This window comes from Melopsittacus undulatus, chromosome Z (assembly GCF_012275295.1).
Source record: "Melopsittacus undulatus isolate bMelUnd1 chromosome Z, bMelUnd1.mat.Z, whole genome shotgun sequence".
Classification (NCBI taxonomy): Eukaryota; Metazoa; Chordata; class Aves; order Psittaciformes; family Psittaculidae; genus Melopsittacus; species Melopsittacus undulatus.
The window spans coordinates 68,550,216-68,571,918 of NC_047557.1; the positions used below are offsets into that span (position 1 = coordinate 68,550,216).

A 21,703-nucleotide genomic window follows, 5' to 3' on the forward strand; every position below is an offset into this window, starting at 1 on the left:
TACCAGACAAGGTGGTTAAAATCATACTGAAGAATTTGTAGACTAGAATAATAGGGAGAATAAAAATACACCACTGCTTTTGTAGAGGGAAAACATGCTTTGCAATCTGAAGAGTTCTTTGAAGTAATCAAGGATCCTGTGGGTTAAGGTGCTGGAACTAGGGGTGAACAAAAGATTTCTAAGAAGTTTCTTCTGATGTTTCTCATTGGAAGCTATTACAGAAGTAAAAACCATGCAGGGTAAGACTTAGCCAGACAAACACTCACAGGGGAGAGAGTCAGAAGCCTCACCAGAATCTAAGCCAGGTCTTGGACTGCTGTTCAGAATGGTCACCTGCATATCTGTCATTTCACATATCATCTGTGCTTACCTTTCCAAATTACACAAGATCATTATGAGCAATCAGAACTGACAAATAATTTAAAAATTTACATAAGAACTCCAGAACACTGAGCAACAAACATATAAAACAGCAGATGACATCATATGTCTGTAAATGCAATGTAACATACTGGAAGAGAGAACTGCAGGTTATTTAATGGCATTACCAGAAAAAGGTCTGGTAGTCCCTGAACATATACCTTCAAAAGTATTTGTTCAGTGCTTTGAAGCAGTCAGGTTAGGAACCATCCAGAATATCAGATTTTTTTAAATGAAGGGAAAAGAGAACATAACATATTCTTACACTGCTGACACATTTGTGCTGCTCTAAACCTTCAAATTATTCTAGCTCATGAAGAACACAAAGCATCAAAAAAGTATAGGTATCACTGCTCAGAATATGGAGCAACTTCTGCACAAAGAAAGTAAAGAGAATTTTTTCGCTCACAAAACAGGTAAGTGTGACAGTGTCAGATCAAAATAAAAAAAAAAAAAAAGATGACAGCACAAAGTGACATGGTATGTCAGATCCCTGAAATGTTTCCCAGAAGAGCATGGGGACAGCAAATGAAATTTCTAAAAGCTACTCTTGAGTACTTCTTTGCCTAGCTAATAATTAAATGAGAGAATTCAATGTCTAAAGATACTTTTGACACCAAGAAACAAACAGGTTAAAAAAATATGATAAAAATTCATGCAAAAAAAAAAAACACGGATCTGTTTAACAGCAGAACTTCCATCTCAAGACGTCTCTAAACTGCAAAAGCAGGACAGGAATTACTATCCGTCAGTTGTGCCAACATCCCTTCTTACCTGACTGAATCAAGTGAAGTCTGTACTCAATACTTGCTCACATACAAGCATCTTCACACAATGTGCTCTCACTATGCTATCCCTGCAGCTGTATGAAAACCAGCTTTCCCTAGCAGATCTTGCAGCTGCGATCTTATTAAAAATATGTGCAAATAAGAAGGAATGAGCTCCATCAAAGAACTGGATTTCACTTGTCAGTAGTATCAAAAAAAATACACAAAAATAAAACAAAAAAAAAACCACAAAAAAAAAATAACACCCACACGGATAAAAGCTCAGAAAACAACTCTCAGACAGTCCAGAATTACAATACACACTTCCTTTTTTGGATATAAAAAGTTTTCCTTTACCTGTTGGAATTCTTTTCACATGAGCAAATGGCAGTAATAGACATGATGAAAGTAAGTCACTAATAATCATGCAGGTATAAGGCTTGCTATGTAAAGAGCCCACCTAACCATTTCCTGTTCCACCAAAGTACCACAGAAAGATTTTTGTCACGACTCAGTCTTCTCAGGCTATCTGATTTAGCACTCCCTGCCCTTAGCACTAGGAAAAAAGTTTCTCAATGACCAAACCTAACCTTCCTCACTCTGACTGAGGAACAGAGAGAAATGACTAGTCACTTCTGTACAGTCTGAATATACTATTTTTGGATTAAACTATTTCAATTCTTTAAATTCTTAATTTTAAATCATTTTCTAGACCACTGCTGTCCTCTGAACACCCTCCAAGTAGACACTATCTCACTTAGAGTTCAGAACCTAAAGTAGTCAGGTACTGTACAACCCATCAACTCTGAGAAAACCAGAGAGATTACTTCAAATTATTTCTGAGCTCCTGCCCAAATGCTTCAGTCTCTTCCAAATAGCATGATACGGTGTCCTTTGTGATCAAAAAATTCCAAGTCCTTTTCACCAAACTGCATCATACCCTGTTTCTTCCCCCATCACATACTCATGCAATCCAGCCTATAGACTGTGTAGCTTTTGTGCTGATGCCCTGCTCTGTTCCAAATGATGTCTTCCATTTGCCAAGATGATTCTGAACTGTAATCTCATTCTCTACAACACCTGCAGTTGTTCCCAACTCCCCATGGCCTGAAATCTTCTGCAACATACCCTTTATTTTATCACCTCTGGCATACTGTGAAAAATGAGCAATGGGAAGGGCTGCCATGTAGTAGAGAACCATGCAGTAAATGGTTCTCTACTACAGCTGCAGTTACTTCACCACTTTCGCTTCCATCCTGTAGAATTTTCTGCCTCAGAGTCACAAGTAAATAGCAAGGCAGACAGTGGAGACTGATCTCACCAGGCAGAAAAGAAAAAGACAGTGAGGGCCTGTAATCCTAATCTAAACCTAATCTATAGGTTAGGAAGAGCAGAACTAGGATGGCTGCCACAAACCACCCTCTGCCTGTGAGCCTCTAGACTCCACGTCATGCTCTTGTTAACACTGAAAATGGCAATACCATGTACAAAATAACACACATACACCTTGCTTTCAAAGGGTAAATGCACCTAGTTTCTTGCTACCTTCTACATGCTTACAAATAAAGAAAGCTTCCCTTCCTGGAAAGGTTTCAGATCCCCATACTCTTCTAGTTGCTGATATTGCACTTTTCAATTTAGAAATCCGGAATACTGCTAGGAACTTCCTCTAGAAGCGCTGTATTACCTCCTGAGATTATGGACATAAAGTGCAGAGAAACACAAAAATCCACAGGACATGAAATTTTTTAAAAAATCTAGAGGCAGCTTAATTTCTTCCTATGGCCCAACATCAGCCAGAATTTCTCACTGCTGCCAAAAACAATTAGATTAAAAATCTGCCATTACTCTGTAAATATATAACAATACTGGTCTTCTCAGGAGAAACACAATCTAGTTGCAAGTATACATCACTCTTTGAAAAGAAAGTCAAAGAACAACCAGTGTGCTGCTTCTTCTTTCCTCCATCATTAAACTAATTACATCCTTCTGGGTCATTAAACCCTCTACTTAGTTAAGTCATTGTTCACCTCAGTTCAAGTCACTTATTTCCTTGGCACAATTATGTCACATTTAATGTAGTCTGACCACACAGTATTCTGTACAGAAAATCAGTCCACAAGAAACACAGGTCCATAAGAAAAAGAGAGAGAGTCCTGTCATCTTGCAACAGACTGCTGCACTACAGGAATACTTTGTATGGTTCATTGAAAGGTGTTGCTTCAAGTTCACTCACACTCTTGGTATCCTAGAAGATACTGTGGTAATTCTATTAAACGGGATACAGTAACTCTCACTAAAGGTAGAGTCACCAGAAAGGCAGGTGACTGAACTATGCATGTGTGCCTTCTTAAGTACTTGAAGTGCATAAAAAAATTTAATGAGTACACTTTACAAATATATAAAGCTGATTTTTCAATGAGCAAACCTACCCTTTTTACATCCAGCCATTTTTTTTTTTAGATAAGCCTTCCCAGTTACAGACATTCCTTCTGAAGGATATTTTTCTCATTTCAAAATGCACAAATGGATCAAATTTTAATTAATGGGTATTATACAGCTAAAAGTTGTGAACGTTTAACCTCCCAGGTCTCTGGGATAAATGGTACTGAAGTCCACATGAGCAAAAAAACCCCAAAACTTATGCTTGGACTCGTCACAGGGAAATCTATTTGTATAAGACTCAGCCTAACTGATCTTTATTGCAACAGATTTTTTTTTTTTTGCCCCAGCTTTTCATTATGCATATTTAAGTATTCTTTCCACCAACGCTACCAAACAGCTAACTTTACTTTATGAGGCCAGTGTTCTTCAGGACATAGCACCATTCATGAATGTTCTTCAGAAAAAAAAATATAAATAAACTCAGGGATAATAATGTTGGTATTGCAGGGAAAGGGTTATTTAGGTCCCTCCAAATTCTTGCCTTATTGTACTCTGAGATAGTTGAAGGGAATTTGACTGACTGCATCTTTAAACCTGAAATCCTGCTTAATCTCAGAAAAACTCAGAGGGACAGAAGGCATCTTACTGTATCTTACTGTAATAGTCAAAAAATGTTAACAATCATCTGCTTAATCACTGCTTGGAAATGGCCCCTCACAGCTGCTGAAAGACCCTGCAAATCCGTACATCTCCACTAGGCTCCTCATGGTGGGGTAGAATAACTTTGGTGATGAAATACTAGAGCATAAGGAATCACCATGTCACAGCCATCAGAATGACGTTTCAGCAGCATGATATGCAGGGTATGCACCACGTGCTTTGTGGAAACATAAAGCCTTAGGTGTGGAGACACAGGGCACATAGGATAGTAGACTTCTGGGACACTGTTTAGCTTAGGACACAAATCTGCTGCAGTGTGCATCCACATTGTGGATGCAGCAAAGCCTGGAGAAAAAAAATCCCATCACCTGTGGGCAGGTTTCTTTTGGAGGGTACCAGCTGATATCGGAAAAGCAGAGCTAGGGAGCATACAGCATGGAAAGCTAAGAGGCCATGAAGGAAGAGGAGGGCTGAATCAAACTGAGATTTTGACTTTAATGAGGATGTGTATAATTACCTCCTCATATGAAGAAGGAACCATTTAGATAAATTATATAATCTAGATGCCACTTAAATTTGTTTAAATAAGTAGATTCGGATTCACTTAACACATTCAGTGATAAGTGATTTGCCACTCCAATGTCAACATTCACCCAACCCAAATGGCAGAAGTGAGTAATAAATGGCCTTCTTCTACCTTTGTTACACACATTTGTTATACACCTTTAACTCTATAATTCTTTGCTTTTTCAGCTGCACACTTCAACCACTAACATTTTTCTCCATTTGGTGAATCAAGCATTTGCTTTTATATGGTGAACTTCACTTATCACATCTGCTGAACTGGTAAACAACCGTATTATGGAAATTACACAAAAGATATTCTTCTTTGGAGAAAGCATACTATTCTCAGCACCAGCAAAAACAACCATGTGCACCAACAATAAATGAGTGTATGGTTTTTGATTCCATGCTTTGTTTTTTAATCAGCAAAAAGATGTTCAAAAGGTGTATGATTTTCCTTAAAATTTGCTACAAGAGCAATTCTCACACTATTTTGCTAAAGGGGTAGCACAGTTGTTTTAAAATAAAATTGTTTACAGTGTTTAAACTGTCACATTTTAAAACCATAACCACTTCACTCAACTGCACCCCTTATCTAGAATTCCTGAAACTTTCTTGAGATACAAATACTGTGGGGTACAATTTTATATCTGTGAACATTCTGAAGCAGAAGCCACAACTAGAAAGTCAGATGCTACCTGAAAGAAAGCCAAAACATTAAAGAAAGCTTTAGCATAATTCACAAAAGCTGTATTTTAACAGACAGAGCGGCAGTATGCTACACTAACAAGATTTTTAAAACTTTCACAATTTAATAGTCAATAAGTCATGCTTTAGGTATTCAAAAACAAATTTATCTTAAGACCCTACTCTTATTTATTCATAGGTTCAGCACGGGTGAATTTCATGATTTACTAGCCCAGCCACTAACAACCTCTACTAACTGAGCCATTATTAATATGTTATTTGTAATGTCTGAGCATTACAGCACCAAATATTCAATAAAATTATTCCTGCTTTTATTAAATAACCATTAAACAACCATCTATGCCATTTCCCACTCCAGTGTGTTTTGTACTGAGAAAATCAACTTACTACTGCCATTCTCAGCTCAAACAGCAAACACTTATAAATGTGACAACAATGTAAGTTACAATATGCTGTTGATGTATAGAATAAGATTTTCTAATTTTTCTAAGCCAAAAAGTTAGGCATAAAGAGAACTGCACAAATGGAGCAAAACTGACAAATTAGGTACTGAAATTGAGAGAATCACAAATTGAGGATGAAAACCTAAATACCATCCTCTTTGGAATATGCATCATGTGGTCATGTAATTATTTCCATACCACTTTTCTCCATAAACACTTGCCTCATTTATTACAGAGGATGGACTGCACTGGGGATGATTCAGCATTCTGTCACAGAGGGGCTCATCTTCACAACTCTTATCACACTCATTGCTGTAATTGTATGTCTCCCAATTTCTAAACAGGCAATTTCAAGGGAACAAAGGGCTCATGATTAATGTACTTTAACACTGTTCTGGATTCTATTTCTGCTTCTGGCAAGGAGCACTCACATCATACCAAAGAATTCACAAACTTTTCACAGGTTGACCCTACTTAAAAGGTAATTGATTTTTCATTAGGTCTTAATTATGGTCCTTTATTTTGATGATTAAGCTTAATTTCTTATGTTTCAGCTCCTAATGTTAAAATAAATCACTTCCAAAATCATAATATGAAAAAAGGTTTTGAGACTCTAAGAGCAAATTATGATAATTACAAAGGAGCTAGCAAACAAACGACTGTCTTCAGACCAGGGTTTGATTACCATATAGGAAAATGATAAATACATGATAACTATCAAATAGTTGTTTATTAAGTATTTTCCTTACTACCACTTTATAAGACAGGGTTCCAAATGGACTACAGTATTGTATAAGCAATATTGTAAAGTATACCTAAAGGACAAATTAAGAGTACACTTGCAATGTTTTTAATTCTCCCTTAACAGTTGAAAGCTCCGCATGATCACCTTAACAGAGAGCCACCCCACAGAAACTCCTCACAGTACACAACTACTGTTGTTATTCCACATTCACCTTAACACAATCATAAGGACAAGACCTGGCCAGAGTAGTAACTTTCCCCACAACAGAAAGAGCAACCATATCAGAAAACCTAATGAAATACCCTCGCTGCTCAGGGTGCAAGTTCAGAACACAGACAAGATTAAGCAGCCAGAGCTGTGTTCTAACAAGCTGACTAATACATTTCAAAGATCAGGAATACTGACAAACCTGTACAACTGGCCAGAAAACAGTCACTGAACCACAGTACAGTTCTGAGTATGGAGAGTTGTCTCTACTCCCTGTGACACTCTTGATGAGCATTTAGTAACAAGTTCAGTTAGTGTATCATGAGCAGGTTATTAACAAGCTCAGACATGGGAAAGAAAGTTTGAAATGGTATGTTGTTAAACCATTTGGCATTTTCCCTCTAGCACAGAAAGACAGAAATGTAAAGGAAGCTGGTGCCTACAGAGCAAGTGATAATCTGAGATCCAAAGTAGAATTATGTTAGGAAGTACAATTCACTCAGACTAACAACAGCATTAAGTCTTAATTTATTAGGAATTTATTTTTATTATCCACAGGGAAACAGATAGAACTGAAAAACTCTTTATTACTTCAGATGCATTACACTCAAAACCAACCTCAACTCTGAATTCAAACTTGCAGAGGGAATTAGAAAATATTCCAATCATGTTTTCAAATATTATTTCATGCTACAAGATGACAGGAACCAAAATCCCATGAAGCTGGCCTAAAAAGACGCGGGAGTGGGAGGAAGCCATTTCAGAAGCACCCTTGCTGCTTTTTAAGAGCTATTACCAAAAATTTCTACGCACGGCATGAGATCACACACCTAGCTCTTACAAAGAATGGTAACTACCTTCCTTACACCCTCTCAAACCTGGGATGCACAGCTACAAATGCCACTGATTCACTACCAAACAAAAATTTCTAAATTATAGTTTTTTAAAATGTGGCAGTTACCTAATGCAAATATTATACAGTAGAAATGTGCTGCATATGTACACACACAGTATTTCAAACCCTTTAATTCCCTAAAAGAAACGAATACTTAACAATTCCAAGACTGTGTCTACTACATAATAAACCTCTCCATTAAGTTTTCAAAATACATTCTTACAAGGCAAATACACCAACACTAGAATTCAGACAGTACAGAGCAGACAGGCTTATCTTATGACAGAAGCATATATACTCAGCTTATATCCTGCTAGACTGAACTCAAGCTTTCCTCTCTTCTCTTGCTGCTTCTCCTCCCCCCACTCCCCGCCCCGGCAAAAGAATCTCCTTTCCTTTTCCTAGACCCACTTCTTACACAGGGCACAAACCTCCTCCCTGCGCAGTGATGACCTCATGCAGCTAAGCCCATCTCCTTGTATGGAGCAGCTTCGGGCTGGCAGCCAGCTTCCTCCGCGCTCGGGCTGACACGCAGCGTATCTCCCTTCACCCACCGCCCCCAGCCCAAAGTACCCCTAGCAGCGGCAGGGTGAGCCGGGCAGGAAAGGGGGGGAGGGGGGGGGTGTCTCTACATGGACAAAGAACTGACGCCTGGCGGGTGGCCTAAAGCACCCCGAGCCGCGGCAAAGTAGCATCAAAATAACACATCATCCGCTTCTCTCCAGTGAACTACGAACACTTTCAAGCATGGAAATAGATCCTCTGTTACCTAACCACACTGCAGCCCCATGCAGCTGGATCTTGCTTTCCTGTGTTAAATCTCTCATTCCAGTGAGGCACGCGTAGTGAAGGCCTTTCTCATCTTCCTTTGTGTCACTGTACCCTTAAAATCCTCCTGCCCCCTCTTCAGCCTGTCTTGTTTTCTCAGAATGATTTCTACATAACTGCTTTACACATTGGCAATATAAATACCAACTGGAGAAGAGTCTTCATTCGAAAGACTCAGTTGTGACTCAAAGTTATAGTTGCAAGGAACCTGGAAAGGACCTTGGTGATGGATAACATAGCTTTTGCTCAGTTAATAAGTAACCTTGCTCTTCTCCTTTGAAGAAATATCTCCAAAGCTCAACTCTTCTGGGGTTAACATTCCAAGCATGTATATTTTAAAACTGTAACAATGTACTGACAATTTGCTTTAACACATTAAAAAGGAATTTATAAAAAGAGAAAAAAATACATTTGTCTCACCAATGATAACCACTATGGTACCTCAAACTGTATATCCATCATTTGCAATTTGTTTTCATTGGGCACACCTCAGAAGTATTCACATCCCACCTCCCTGAGTCTCCCAAGGACTAACACATACAGGTAGTAAACTGTATCAGTCATATTTTTATTATATATTATTCAGAAGATACAACTTCTGGTAAACTCTTTTGGTCAAAAGACTTCAGATGTCACCCATTTTTCTTACACAGGAACTTGTTAAAAGAAGCTGCACTAAAATACAGCAGACCATCAAAATCTGTTTGTGAAGGTTTGTTACAAAGCAGGAAAAGTCACATCCACGTGTGGAAACACTGCTGCTTTCTCGCAAATAGAAAAAGAGTCGGACTGTTTAAAAGTACAATAAAGCCCTACTTATTCACATACGATGTGTCTATTCCAAGAGTGTATGCACACGTGAGTTCAAACAAACCAGAAACATACTCCAACGTGAAAAACAGTGTTTCACATCCTTCTATGTATTTCGACCTCGAACACTAGCTATGTGAGCATTCAGGACCATCGCAGACACCAAACACACAAACACAGCATAAAAACGCGAGTGAAAAAACCCTGGCCAGCAGCACAGACAAGGCCCTGTCTACGTCGGCCATACATCTAACGCCCAAGTTCAGAAACTCCCCAGGCTGTATACTGGGGGCCATCCAAAGCCTGGGGTGCTGGGTTTATTTGGCGGGTGGGCACATATCACAGCTCCAAGCGGTGGCTGGCGCGTCCGTCCGTTATTCGCGGCAGTCTCAGCCCGTAGCACAGAACAGGAGCGGACATGCCGGGTCCCCACCGTCGGGGACAGATGCTGCAGGATCTGGCCGGCCCAACCCCGTGCAGGGCCCCGCGGCCCCGGCCCAGCGGCAGCCACAGGGCCCGGCGCGCTGCGGCCCCGCTGGGGCGAAACCGCCCCCAGGCAACAGACGCCGCCGCCGGTTCCCCGCACCACCGTCGAGCGAGGACACCAGGTGCCACCGCCGCAGCCCCCTCAGAAGAAAGCGTGAGCGGAGCCGCTGCCCGCCCCGCCCGCAAGTAAATCCCCGCACAGGGCCTACCCGCCCCCGGCACCGGCTGCCTGACGGGCGGGAGGGGCGCCGGGCCGGGCAGGACACGGCAAGGGGTAGGGGTAGGCTACCCCCTGCCCGACCACCGCTCTCGGGGTCGGACAGCAGCGGCGGCGCCAGCGCTCCGAGCACAACACCTTCCTACCTGACAAGCCGAACCCCTCCGCAGCCGCGGGCGTCACAGCCCTACCAGAGCCGCGTGACAGCTGCGGGCCAATCAGCACTACGCTGCCGTTCTTCCGGGCAGCCAATCTGGGAGCTCCCCGCCTTCTGGTGACGCACTGAAGATGAAGACTAGTCAGCGGGGAAAGATCCTCCGTGGCTCCCGCCTCCAGGCGCGCCATTGGAGGAGAGCTGTGGTGCGCCTCGAGACACTGGTCTGCCCTTCGACCACACCTCCCGCGAGCCGGTTTCCTAGCAACGGCTGTGCTCAATGCCCCTGGGGACACCTCAGGGCCCTCGAAAGAGCGCGGGGGCTGGATCCGTGGGAGTAGAATCACAGCACTGTCGTGCAATGTACACCGGCCCTGGAACGCCTGTGTAGTCTGTGTGCTTCCATCCCCACTGCTCCACCGAGTGGACAGAAGGACTTGGGGATGTTGGCCTGCTTCAGTGTGCGTTCTCAGCTGAGAAACCAACCATGTGCTGGGCTGCACCAAAATGAACCTGACCTCTCTCGTGAGACCTCACTTGGAGTATTGTGTGCAGTTCTGGTGTTCTCAACATAAAAAGGACATGGAACTGTTGGAACAAGTCCAGAGGAGGGCCACCAGTGTAATGTGTGGGGTTTGTTCATCAAGAGGTTTAAAGGGAAATATTGCTTGCTACACTCTAAGAAACTCTAAGAAACTGTCACTGTGTGAAACCATATTCCTTTTATTTGTTGTTTTTGTAACTATTGTACTTCATGAGTTATAAAGGGGAAGTCAGTTGTATTATTACACAAGATTATGAAAAGGAAAAGGGGGGGGGGTTAGGTAGTTTGAAGTTATATCTTGTTGCAACATATAAGGGATGGAGGTTGCGATAATGAGGCTGGTAACAGACGCTTCTCGAAACCTCTGGGAACTTCTCAAAACTTCTCAACGATGAGACCCCAACAACAAAGGGAAACAATGGAGAAGAGCCACATCAACATCTGAGCGAAAAGATGAAGCCTTGAACCGAGAAGTATAAAGGACAACCTCACAAAAACCTGGGGTTGGGTGGAGCGGTGACTCCCCAGTGCTCCCAGCCCTGTTTGTTTTTTTTTTTTTTATCTCCTATCACTTGCTTGATTTAGTCAGATTTATGTTTTAAAGGAGATTGGCTCACTCGTTGATAACAACAAGGATGATGAGGGGACTGGAGTACCTCCCATATGAAGACAGGCTGAGAAAGTTGTCACTGCTCAGCCTGGAGAAGAGAAGGCTGCGTGGAGACCTCATAGCAGCCTTCCAGTATCTGAAGGGGACCTGTAAGGATGTTGGAGAGAGACACTTCATTAGGGATGGTAGTGATAGGACAAGGGATAACGGGTTAAAACTTAAACAGGTCAAGTTCAGGTTAGTTATAAGGAAGAAGCTCTTTACTGTGAGGGTAGTGAGGCACTGGAACAGTTTGCCCAAGGAAGTGGTACTTGCTCCATCCCTGTGAGTGTTCAAGGCCAGGTTGGATAGAGCTTTTGGTGACATCGTTTAGTGGGAGGTGTCCCTGCCCATGACAGAAGGACTGGGGCTAGATGATCTTAAGGTCCTTTCCAACCCAAATGGTTCTATGATTCTGTGACTAATGGTGTCAAATCCTGAGAGGACAGCTCCAGGACCCTGCACTTTATGGGCAGATAGACAAGAAGTCTGCTGTTCAGTAACCTCCCAACTCAGTGTCAGGAGCAGAACAGAAGAAAAAAAGAAACAGAAATGAAATTAGGAAAGGAAGTAGAAAACAATAAAAAGTTTTTTTTGAAAAGCTCATATTGTTACACTAACTTGACAGGTTTAGGCAAACTTCATGCATATTGAAGTGTTGTATATCATCTCTTGAAATAGTTTGTGTTTAAAGTAAATGAACAAATTAATTTAATTATGTAGCAATAACAAAGTTTGATACCACAATGTTTTTCATAGGTATGGAAGAACGAAAGACTAGAGTTGCAGACAAACACCCTTTCTCAATAAGTTGATAGTCACTGGTATTTCAGAAGGAGTCTAAAAAACAAGATGTGCGTAGAGCAGTTGTATTCCTAACCAAGCCTTTCTAGAACAGAGTGTTTAAAAAACACTAGAGAAACTTTGCTGTGTGCAGCTTCCTACCTCTGTTTAAGGCATTTATGCCTTTTTCTTCCATAACTTTATAACATAAAAACAGTTTCCTTTATTTACCTGTTTAGCAAATGAGAAAGAACTAGATTCTTTTGTAGTGCATCCATATGCATCTTGAGGCAAGTTGAGACATATGTACAGTCAGAAGCAGGTTTTTATATTACATTTAAGATGTAATTTGCAATTAATTACTTTGCAATAATATTTGGGATAAAAATCTTCTATTAGGTGCAAATAGTGAATTCAGTATAAAAGCCATTAATATCAGAGCTTTATGACAAATGCAGGTGCAAGCAGCCTGATTCAGTTTTGGTTCAGCTGTATTCAAAGAAAACTGTTTTACTGGGCAAATAATTTCTCAGTCTTACATGCTTAAAGACAATCTTTTGTGATTATGTCTACAGTTTGGTAATTTAGCCAGCCCTGAGACCCCTGAATCTGATTAAAAGTAGTAGACAATGTTACAAGAGTAGAAAAATCTCTCATCATTAATTTTTCACTTTGAATTTTTTTAACATTACTAAGGAGCCAGTTTGCCTTCTAAGAAAGAAAGAATTTCCTGTTCTTTTTTGTAGTAGAGTGTTTTTCTCCCAAAGCTTTCAGATATTTGTTGACTAAAGATGAAAAGAAGGTAAGCCTATAGTGTAATCACTGCAGTACAAGTGTAGACATATGCAAACTATTTTGAAAATCAAATTGTTAATTTTATTTAGAAAGTGTAATAATGGAATATGAAAAGCTTTAAAATTATATTAGCACTTGCAAATAAGAGCCAAATTAACAGCTTTATTTCTACAAAGCTGCAAATGCTGATCCTCTCTTTTCCCTAGCCTAGTCTTCTGGTTCTACACACATTCCTCCAGTCAGCTCCATATGTGATTTCCTCTGCCACTTTCCTACCTGGCCTAATGTAGGTCCCACTTCTAACTCCATAAGCAGAGAGGTTAGGTCCTAAAAGTATCTGAAAGAGACAAAAAAAAAAAAAAAAAGAAAATCAGGAAAATTCTTGTAGTCCTATTTCAGCACATTCTGTCAATCCCTGGACCTACTTTCTTTCATCCTCTCCTCTTTGCTCCTACATTTTAAATCATACACATTAAATCTATAGCTTCATGCTAAACCACAGCTGACCAATGTGGGTATGTTAAACCTGTGGTTTGGACAAAGGTGACATTGAAGAATTGTTTCAGATCTTACCACAAAATTGCCTCCTGACAAACTCAGCAAGCACCTTGGCACATGCTGCATTCCATGGTGCAACAACACCTCAACACCTACCAACCAGAGGACTTCATGGCTCGACTAGCTGAAACTATAGCAGCTGTCTAGTAAACATACCTGAAAACTTCAGGTTTACTACCCTGGATCTTTCTTCTCTGACATGACTCATCTTCTATAAACTCATCTTCTTTAATCTCATCTGAGTTCCCCACTGCCACAGAATTTTCAGCTTTCTATCATAATTACCGTTGCAAACCTAGGAATACCAGAGGATTTGCTCTTTAAATTGCAAAACTCTTGACCTATTTGATTAAGACTGAGGTTTCAAGAATCTTTTTCTGTTGTTCTTCTGTTTGCTCCAACTCTTCTGGTGTACTGTCAGTCTATAATTCAGTCAGCACATTTTTATAATTTTGAATGCTTCTTTTCTACCTTTATCTAATTTCTTTATGGCTCATTGCCTCAAATTCCTGGATGTGACATGCAAGTTGTCTGCTTTATACTGCTGATATGCATGTTGAAAAAACTTAAAGTTGTTCTCAGAGGATAGATACTGTAGCATTATGTTACTTCAAGAATGATAACAACTTTAAATTAAATTACATGCCTAGAAGGGAAACACAAATGTAGGAAAGAAAGAGAAGGAAAGCTCCTCATTATCACTTTTCAAAATGCTGAAGTAAAATACAAGTCATTGCAAAATCCAACATAAAAAAAATCTCCTGGATATACTAAAAAAATCTATTATACACAAGTCAGTAATATAGAGAAGTTATTATAACAGTATACTCAAAATAGAAGATTGCAAAAAGATGTCTGTAAGGGCTAAAAATAATAAATCGTGAAAAAAATCCCAGTAATCCCAGGGTTTTGACCAACAACATGGTTCCTTTAACCCCAACAAGGACATATTAATGCCTTCCTGTTGAAATAGATTTGCTGTAGTTTCCTGATAAGTAAGGCATGAATGAGTATCTCTTTCTAAACTGTTGCACATCTTCAGGAAAAAAAAATGCAGTTTATCATTTCACTCATTCTTTCCCTATTTACTCAGTATTACTGTAAAGAAATACAGTTAAAAGTTTAAATAATTACACAAACTGCTTACCATAGCCCTGGAGCTTTATTGTCAGAAAAAAAAAAGAATGCTGTTACTACTGTTATTTTGCTGTTATTATTAAAATTACTCAGGTCCTTCTGTTACATATCTATATAATAACATCATAGAGCTCTGTCATGTTAAAACAATGCAGCAAAGAGCATGTGAGCACAGAGCTAAGCAAACAGCTGAACTCTCTTTTCACTTCTGCCATGCACATTCTACAAATGCAAAGGTCTCTTTGCCTCAGTATTTCTATCTATAAATGACAAGATCAATACTTTCCTTGAGGGATGTTTGATGATTTAGATTGTTAATATTTATAAAGCATTTTCAAATTGTTGTATGGAAAAGGTAAAAAAATAAAAATAATAATAATATGCAGAATAAGGATATTTTAGTTATTCTATCATTGTTTAATGGAAGTCTAATTTTCATATTCTTTTTACAGATTTTCATCTTTGCAAACTACTTTTCTCTATCCATCTTTTCCCAACCCCATTTTGTAATTAATTTTTTTAATTTCCATGTCTGTTGCTATGACAACACCATGGTCTGACTAGTACTGCCTTCAGATCCCTTTCAAATCTACATCATGCTATTTAAAGCTACACATTTTATGCTAAAGGTGTCTGGAGATTTCCTTAGAATAACCTGACAGGATTTCCCAATCATAAACTGTGGTGCAGATATGCAGTCCTAAATCCTGGTACCTGCCACTGCTTTTCTATCCCTGTATGCATTACTTTGAACAATTGCTTCTGTGGGGCATGGAGGCTAAATAGAAGATGGCGGGATTAACAGAAGGAAGAATATTTGTCAATCTTCCCATGCATATAAATATATATATACACACATATATATGTGTATGTGTATACAAACAGGCAGGCACATGTACATATACACATACACATTTGGTTTTCAGCTGTGTGGAAGCTGGAATCTGCCACAGGACTTCTTAGAGAAGTAAGAAAAGCCAGCAGGTTCTGTTTAATTTTAAAATAATGAATTAAAACTTAGCAGAGTTTTAGAAAAGAAGATAAGTGTGAAGGTATTTAAGTTGTGGTTTCATTCTGAAAAGGAGATGCTGATCCTTGCTAACGCCTGAATATAAAATACAAGCATGTAATGAAGGAGCCACTCATAATCCAAAGCCAACAACAAGCATTCAAATCCTTGATACCAAAGACTATTTAAATTCCTGATAAATTTACTGCCATTATCATTAGAGTCATAGGCTGTAACCCAATAGATGGTCACAGATACCCTGCTCAAGTACTGGAACAGATGCACTGTAATCTAAATGTGGGATCTAAATGATGGACTGCATCAACTAGTGCTAAAAGAAAGGACAGAAGTCCCATAGATCTAAGCTCCTTAGCACTTAGACCTATTAAAAAAAAAATCACAGAATCTACGCAAAGAATTTACAAACACTTGACTCCCATTCTTAACATGGTAAGCCCTGGTTTTATCTTGTACGTCAGGTGATGGTACAGACTGACACACTGTTTTCATTTTCCTACACCTAACTCTATGGAGCAAGTATTGCTAATCCACAGTGTTAGATTTTTGACTAGTAAAAAAAAAAAAAAAAAATAAATTATGGTGAAATCTTCTGTGAAAAATTGTTTGAAATTCCCCTTCAGCTGCTGACTAACGGGCTAGTTACTGCTCTTAAGCTTGAGGAATATTAATGTCTCAGCTAAATGTCTCTTCTTGAAAGTCACAGAATTTATATCATGCTGCTTAACTGAACTGGAAAAAGGTGTGAATGTTTATGATTCACACAACACAGAAGCCACTTAAAAAAGTTCAACAGTGTTAAAGAGAATTAATTTTCCAGCTGCAAGAAAGTGTAACAATTGTATGTTGGTCCAACTAGGTAAAGCAGACTGAGCCTTCTGTTGATATTTTATCTTGGACTGTACGTTCATGATGTGAAATCTTCAGATACAATACCTTAAGTCAGGATTGCTCCCTCTGCCACCCTTCCACAGCCATGTGTTCCCCTCCTCCATCTTCAGCATGCTGTTCCCTCACTTCTGCCCTGAGAAACGTCTATGCAGTGGACCTGAAAAGTACATATGGGAGATGACCCAGCTTAAAAAATAGTCTTGCTATTATGTTTAGATATATATAATTTCTTCATGTAAGTCTTGTTATGTTTTTTAAACCATATGTGTTCCCTATCTTATTAACAATACAGCCAGCACAACTCAGCTGCACAAGGCTAGGTATGCTCATCAGGGGAGGAGCATGAGTGTGGCAATACCTGAGTCTTCTATTGTTACTACAGAGTACAATTCTTGAAGCAGCAGGCTGAGATTGCCTCTTTCCTATTCCTACCCCTCCAAGCCTGGGATAGGAAATCTGCCTCTTTTTCTGTGTCACTGCCTTATCTATTCTGAGAAGCAGACGGTAGTGTAAGGCACGTGCAAAGCTACTTCATATGTTTAAATAAATCATGGCCTTCCCTGGTCATACACTTGTATGAAACTGTTGTGATTGTATTTTAAAAAGAGAAAAACACCTTCAGGACAAATTCCAGTTTAAGCCTCTCTCCCATTATGCACATTCCTTCTCCTGTGCTGCATTATGCTACTATGCTAGATTGTACTGACGCAACTGTTAGTAGGGTTACATCGTGAACAAAACTGGTAAGCCTAAATAAAATCCTGCAAACAAACAAAAAAGTCTGTAAGAGAGGACTTGTTAATCCATGATCTAGAAGTTGATCCTTCACCTTGAGACATTAGCATGTTTTTCAGAACAGGTTCATGATTTAATCCATCCCCCTACTATGGTGAAGGAGTAGTCTTTCTAAAATGTAAGCAGCAACAAAAATAAAAGTCAACATCTTAACCTGAAAATCCCTGAGAAGGCAGACAGAAAACAGAAGGGAGAATTTATAACGCTACATATTTCTTAGGTGTTCTTCCTTTAAGAAAAGCTTTTTAGGTTGAAGAGTTTGTATAAACAATACCATAACTGGTTAAGTGGTTAAGCACCTTTATAGATGAATTATGGAAAGGTGTTTCTCAGAGTTAGCATACCAATATATGTAACTCTTCCTCTGAATCTCTCCCTAGACCTATCAAAGAAGTTGCACACACCTGGTTTGTGGAATTAATTTACTTTTCTTTTAGCTTTTGTTGGGTGCCAAAGGTAATTTCTGTATTAAAACCTGTATAAATCTTTTCCTCACTTTCTCATTTCCATACTTGAGTTGTTCTTTTCTGAGTGGTGTATGATTTGACTTATAATTTTAAAATTTTGGTTTTCCTACCTAGATAGAGCTCAAGGAAAAAGTAAAAAAAAAAATTACCCTGATGTCAGAAACATCTTATTAAAATTGCCTGTCTTTTTATAGTGGAATTCTCCTGTCAGGCAGTTTTTCAGTACCTATTAGTAAGAGAACCTAGAGGAATAACATGCCATTGCAAACCACAGAGCAGGAGAATTCAGGAAGAGAAAACACTGGAGTTCCCAAGGCAGAAAATGGCAATAATGTCATTATTTACAGTGAAGGTTTTATGGAGAGACATGGGAACTTTCTTTAAAAAATGTCTAAAATGGAATTTCTTCTTATCAGAAACTGTTTTAGATTTCTGGAGCTAAGTCCCCTGGGATACTTTACACATCATTACTCTTCTTGAAACAGAGTGTATTTCACAATTAAAATTGACTTTTAAATGTTACACAGCACAGCAATAATAACCGGGTACAATGAGCTACCTGCCACATTGTTTCTGTTTCTCAGAGTCAATCCTGAACCTCTTCCAACTATATGAGAGCTAACATATCCTTTTCTGGAAAGTCCAGCTATTCAGGTCTTGGAATAAGCATACATGGCAAGTATATTTCTCTCAGAAAATGAACTGAGGGACAAAGGAAAGAGGGAGGGAAGGAGGGAGAGGTACAGAGAGAAAGGGGGTGAATAGCTTTCCCAAATTTTAATACAAATTCTTCTACATGCTAGTGGTAAAAAATTACAGCAAGTTGATTATCTCATAGCTCTGTAATCAAGGTGGTGCTTCTGGCATATCTGACATGTTGTGCCACTGGACATTCAACAAGTGTTTAGTAGATTATATGACATTTATGCAGTTTAGATAGCCCTGGCAGGCCTACATAACCCTTTAAGGATGAGTGCGTACATGCACACTTTCTCATGTGACCTTTAATAAGTGAGTCATACTGAAAGCAGCAGTAGAATTTGCAAAGAAGAGCTTTATGCAACAGCAATCTTAATTCTGCATAATTTGAAGCTTTTCCTATAAGGAACCGATACCTTGCATGTTGGAGCCAAAGCATATCAACATTGGTGGTGTGGGAGCACATTCAACAGCCAACATTATGAATTCCACAGCTTGCAGCAAACCAAATGAAAAACCTTCAGATATCCATCTTCCAGGTTTGAACACCTGCATGTGAAGCTGTAACAAGTTGATAAGTGTTTTTTATTTTTTGTGCCCTTGTTTAATCAGCTGCAGTAAATCAATCTCACCTTCTAGAATCCAAAGCAGGATAATAAAAGTCTCTGACTTGATTCAATTTATTTTTTTCAATATGAAAGTCAGCAAAAGGTGTTTTAAAGGAAAAGTTAATCAGAATAGTTTCTTTGTTTCATAAACGTTAACCTCATCTCTATTTTATTCATATCATATGTCATAAATAGCATTTCTTGTAAAACACAAGATTTTCCTCTGCTCTAATAGATAGTCTAGGATTATGATGATACCATTTTAATAGAAACTGCACTAAAATTGTTGATGTAAGTGCAGGAAATAAGATGTCTGTAGCTTATCAGCATTCCTTACTGTTAAATATTAAATTACAGAAATTGCTTGGCTAGTTTATATTAAATATCTGGAACAATGTTTGCACTTAGCTAAGAATAAGCTTTTTCAAATGTAGAAAACATTGTTTTGATCTGATTTATTATGATATTTTTAGGTGGTCGGGCTAGCGTATTTGAAGGCACATTCTGAGTTTCTTTTTATGGGAGAATGTATAAACCAGCGTAGCAAAACTGGTCTTCCTGCATTATGGTGAGTTTTCTTATTGCAGAAGACTAAGTATTCTTCAAATACTTAGATCTTCAAATAAAGTATAGAATCCAGTGGGAGCTGGGCTTCCTTAGTCTAGAGAAGTCTGAGAAGGGATCTCAAAGATGGGTGCTGGGAGGATGGTGCCAGCAACAGCACAAGGAGCAATGGCCATAAACTAAAGCACAAGAAGCTTCACCTCAACATGAGGAAGAACTTTACACTGAGGGTGGCAGAGCACTGGAACACGCTGACGGGGGGTTGTGGAAACCTGCCTGGACACATTCCTGTGTAACCTGGTCTCGGTGACACTGCCTTAGGAGAGCTGGACCAGATAATCTCCAGAGATCCCTTCCAACTCAATGATTCTGTGATTCTGTGGTACTGCGAATTACATTGGCATCTTTTTTACAGATGATCCAAATAAATATTTGGAAGTATCAATGTCTCACATTATTACTCTGTCTCAGTTCAAGCAAGACATGGCAGCATTCTTACCTTGAATCCCCTCTGTAAGAATCAGGAGAACTCTGAACCCCACAAGTACTTGTAGTGCTGTGACAAGGTTGGATACCTCATTCCCAGACCCCTATATTTTGAACTGCATTTGAACTGTGAGTGCAGAGAATCAGCCACCTTGAAATGTAATCCAGACTAGGCAGGTGCCAGAACTCAGCGAGGGTCAACTGCTTCCTAAGAGCCAATATCTCCCAGACGCAGAAAGTCAAGGGGACCTCAGGGCTGACAAGACAGGAGACCTCACCACCCATCTCATCACCCCAGGAAGGGAGCAGGGGAGGTGCTATGAGGTGGCGAAGGAAGGAAAGACCCAAGTCTAGGGCATCTCACAAAACTGAGGGTGGGGTAGGGTCAAGATCAAACCAAAGAAATAAGCCCACTAGTCAGTATTGGTAAGGACTACAGGCAGGTGTGGCTGGAGACCAGCACTCCTGGGTAAGGGCCAAAGGCCTAGAGCTGAGCTTAAATGGAGTCCCTGTGCCCATGGGGAGGGTGGCAGTCTATTACGTGGGTGCAGATCCTATATGCAGTTGATTATATCCATCAATGCTTGTTAGTGCCCTACTAGGAGATTATCAGAAAGGAGATGAAGACCCTCTTGATGGCCTTCTGCTTGACTTGTCCCAGTTTGTCAACATTTCTTGTACATGGTGTCCAAAACTGGATGCAATAGTATGTGCTCTAACAAGTGCTGCATAAGGCAGAATAATCAATTCCCTTAATCTGTGCTAGTGTTAGTACAGACAAAGATGCTGTTGGCCTTCTTTGCTGCCATGGCACAGAGCTGACTCATACTTGCTGTACACTAGGACCTCCAGCTTTTTCTGGCAGAGCTGCTCCTAGTTTGTTAGATCTTGCATCTGTAACATCTTAATCAGGATATAAGTATATTGCCGGAAAGGGTGTTCAGAGCCTTGTTAGTTTGGCGACATAGTCAGTGACTGAAGCTGCAAACCACAAAGGAAAAAAATAGTTCAAAACCTTAAAGGTTAAGACAAATGTTGGTTACAGGAGTTGAATTCTGTCCCGTCCTTTGTTGTGCAGACCTTATGTATGTTTGCATGTCAGTAGCAGGTCTGAGAATCATGAGCTTGTTATTTTGTAGAATCATAGAAGGGTTTGGGTTGGAAGAGACCATTAAGGGTCATCTAGTCCAACCACCCTGCAATAAGCAGGGACACATTCAACTAGATCACATTACTTAGACTGCCATCCAACCTGACCTCTGCCACCTTTCTAGGCAACCTGTGCAAGTGCTTCATCACCCCCATCATAAAAAAATTCTTTTTATCTAGTCTGAATTTACTCTCTTTCAATTTAAAGCCATCATCCCTTGTCCTGTCACAACAGGCCATACTACAATGTCTGAACGATCTT

At 39.7% G+C, this 21,703-nt stretch overlaps 1 long non-coding RNA gene across 1 annotated transcript; it reads right to left on the bottom strand.

The window, feature by feature from the left end:
* Positions 1-13,267: 13,267 nt before the first annotated feature.
* Positions 13,268-19,152, bottom strand: LOC115947627 (uncharacterized). The gene is made up of 3 exons (XR_004081515.1): positions 19,051-19,152; positions 16,719-16,830; positions 13,268-13,397 (listed from the first exon to the last, which is right to left on the bottom strand). It is a non-coding gene; the product is annotated as an uncharacterized lncRNA (long non-coding RNA).
* Positions 19,153-21,703: the final 2,551 nt, after the last annotated feature.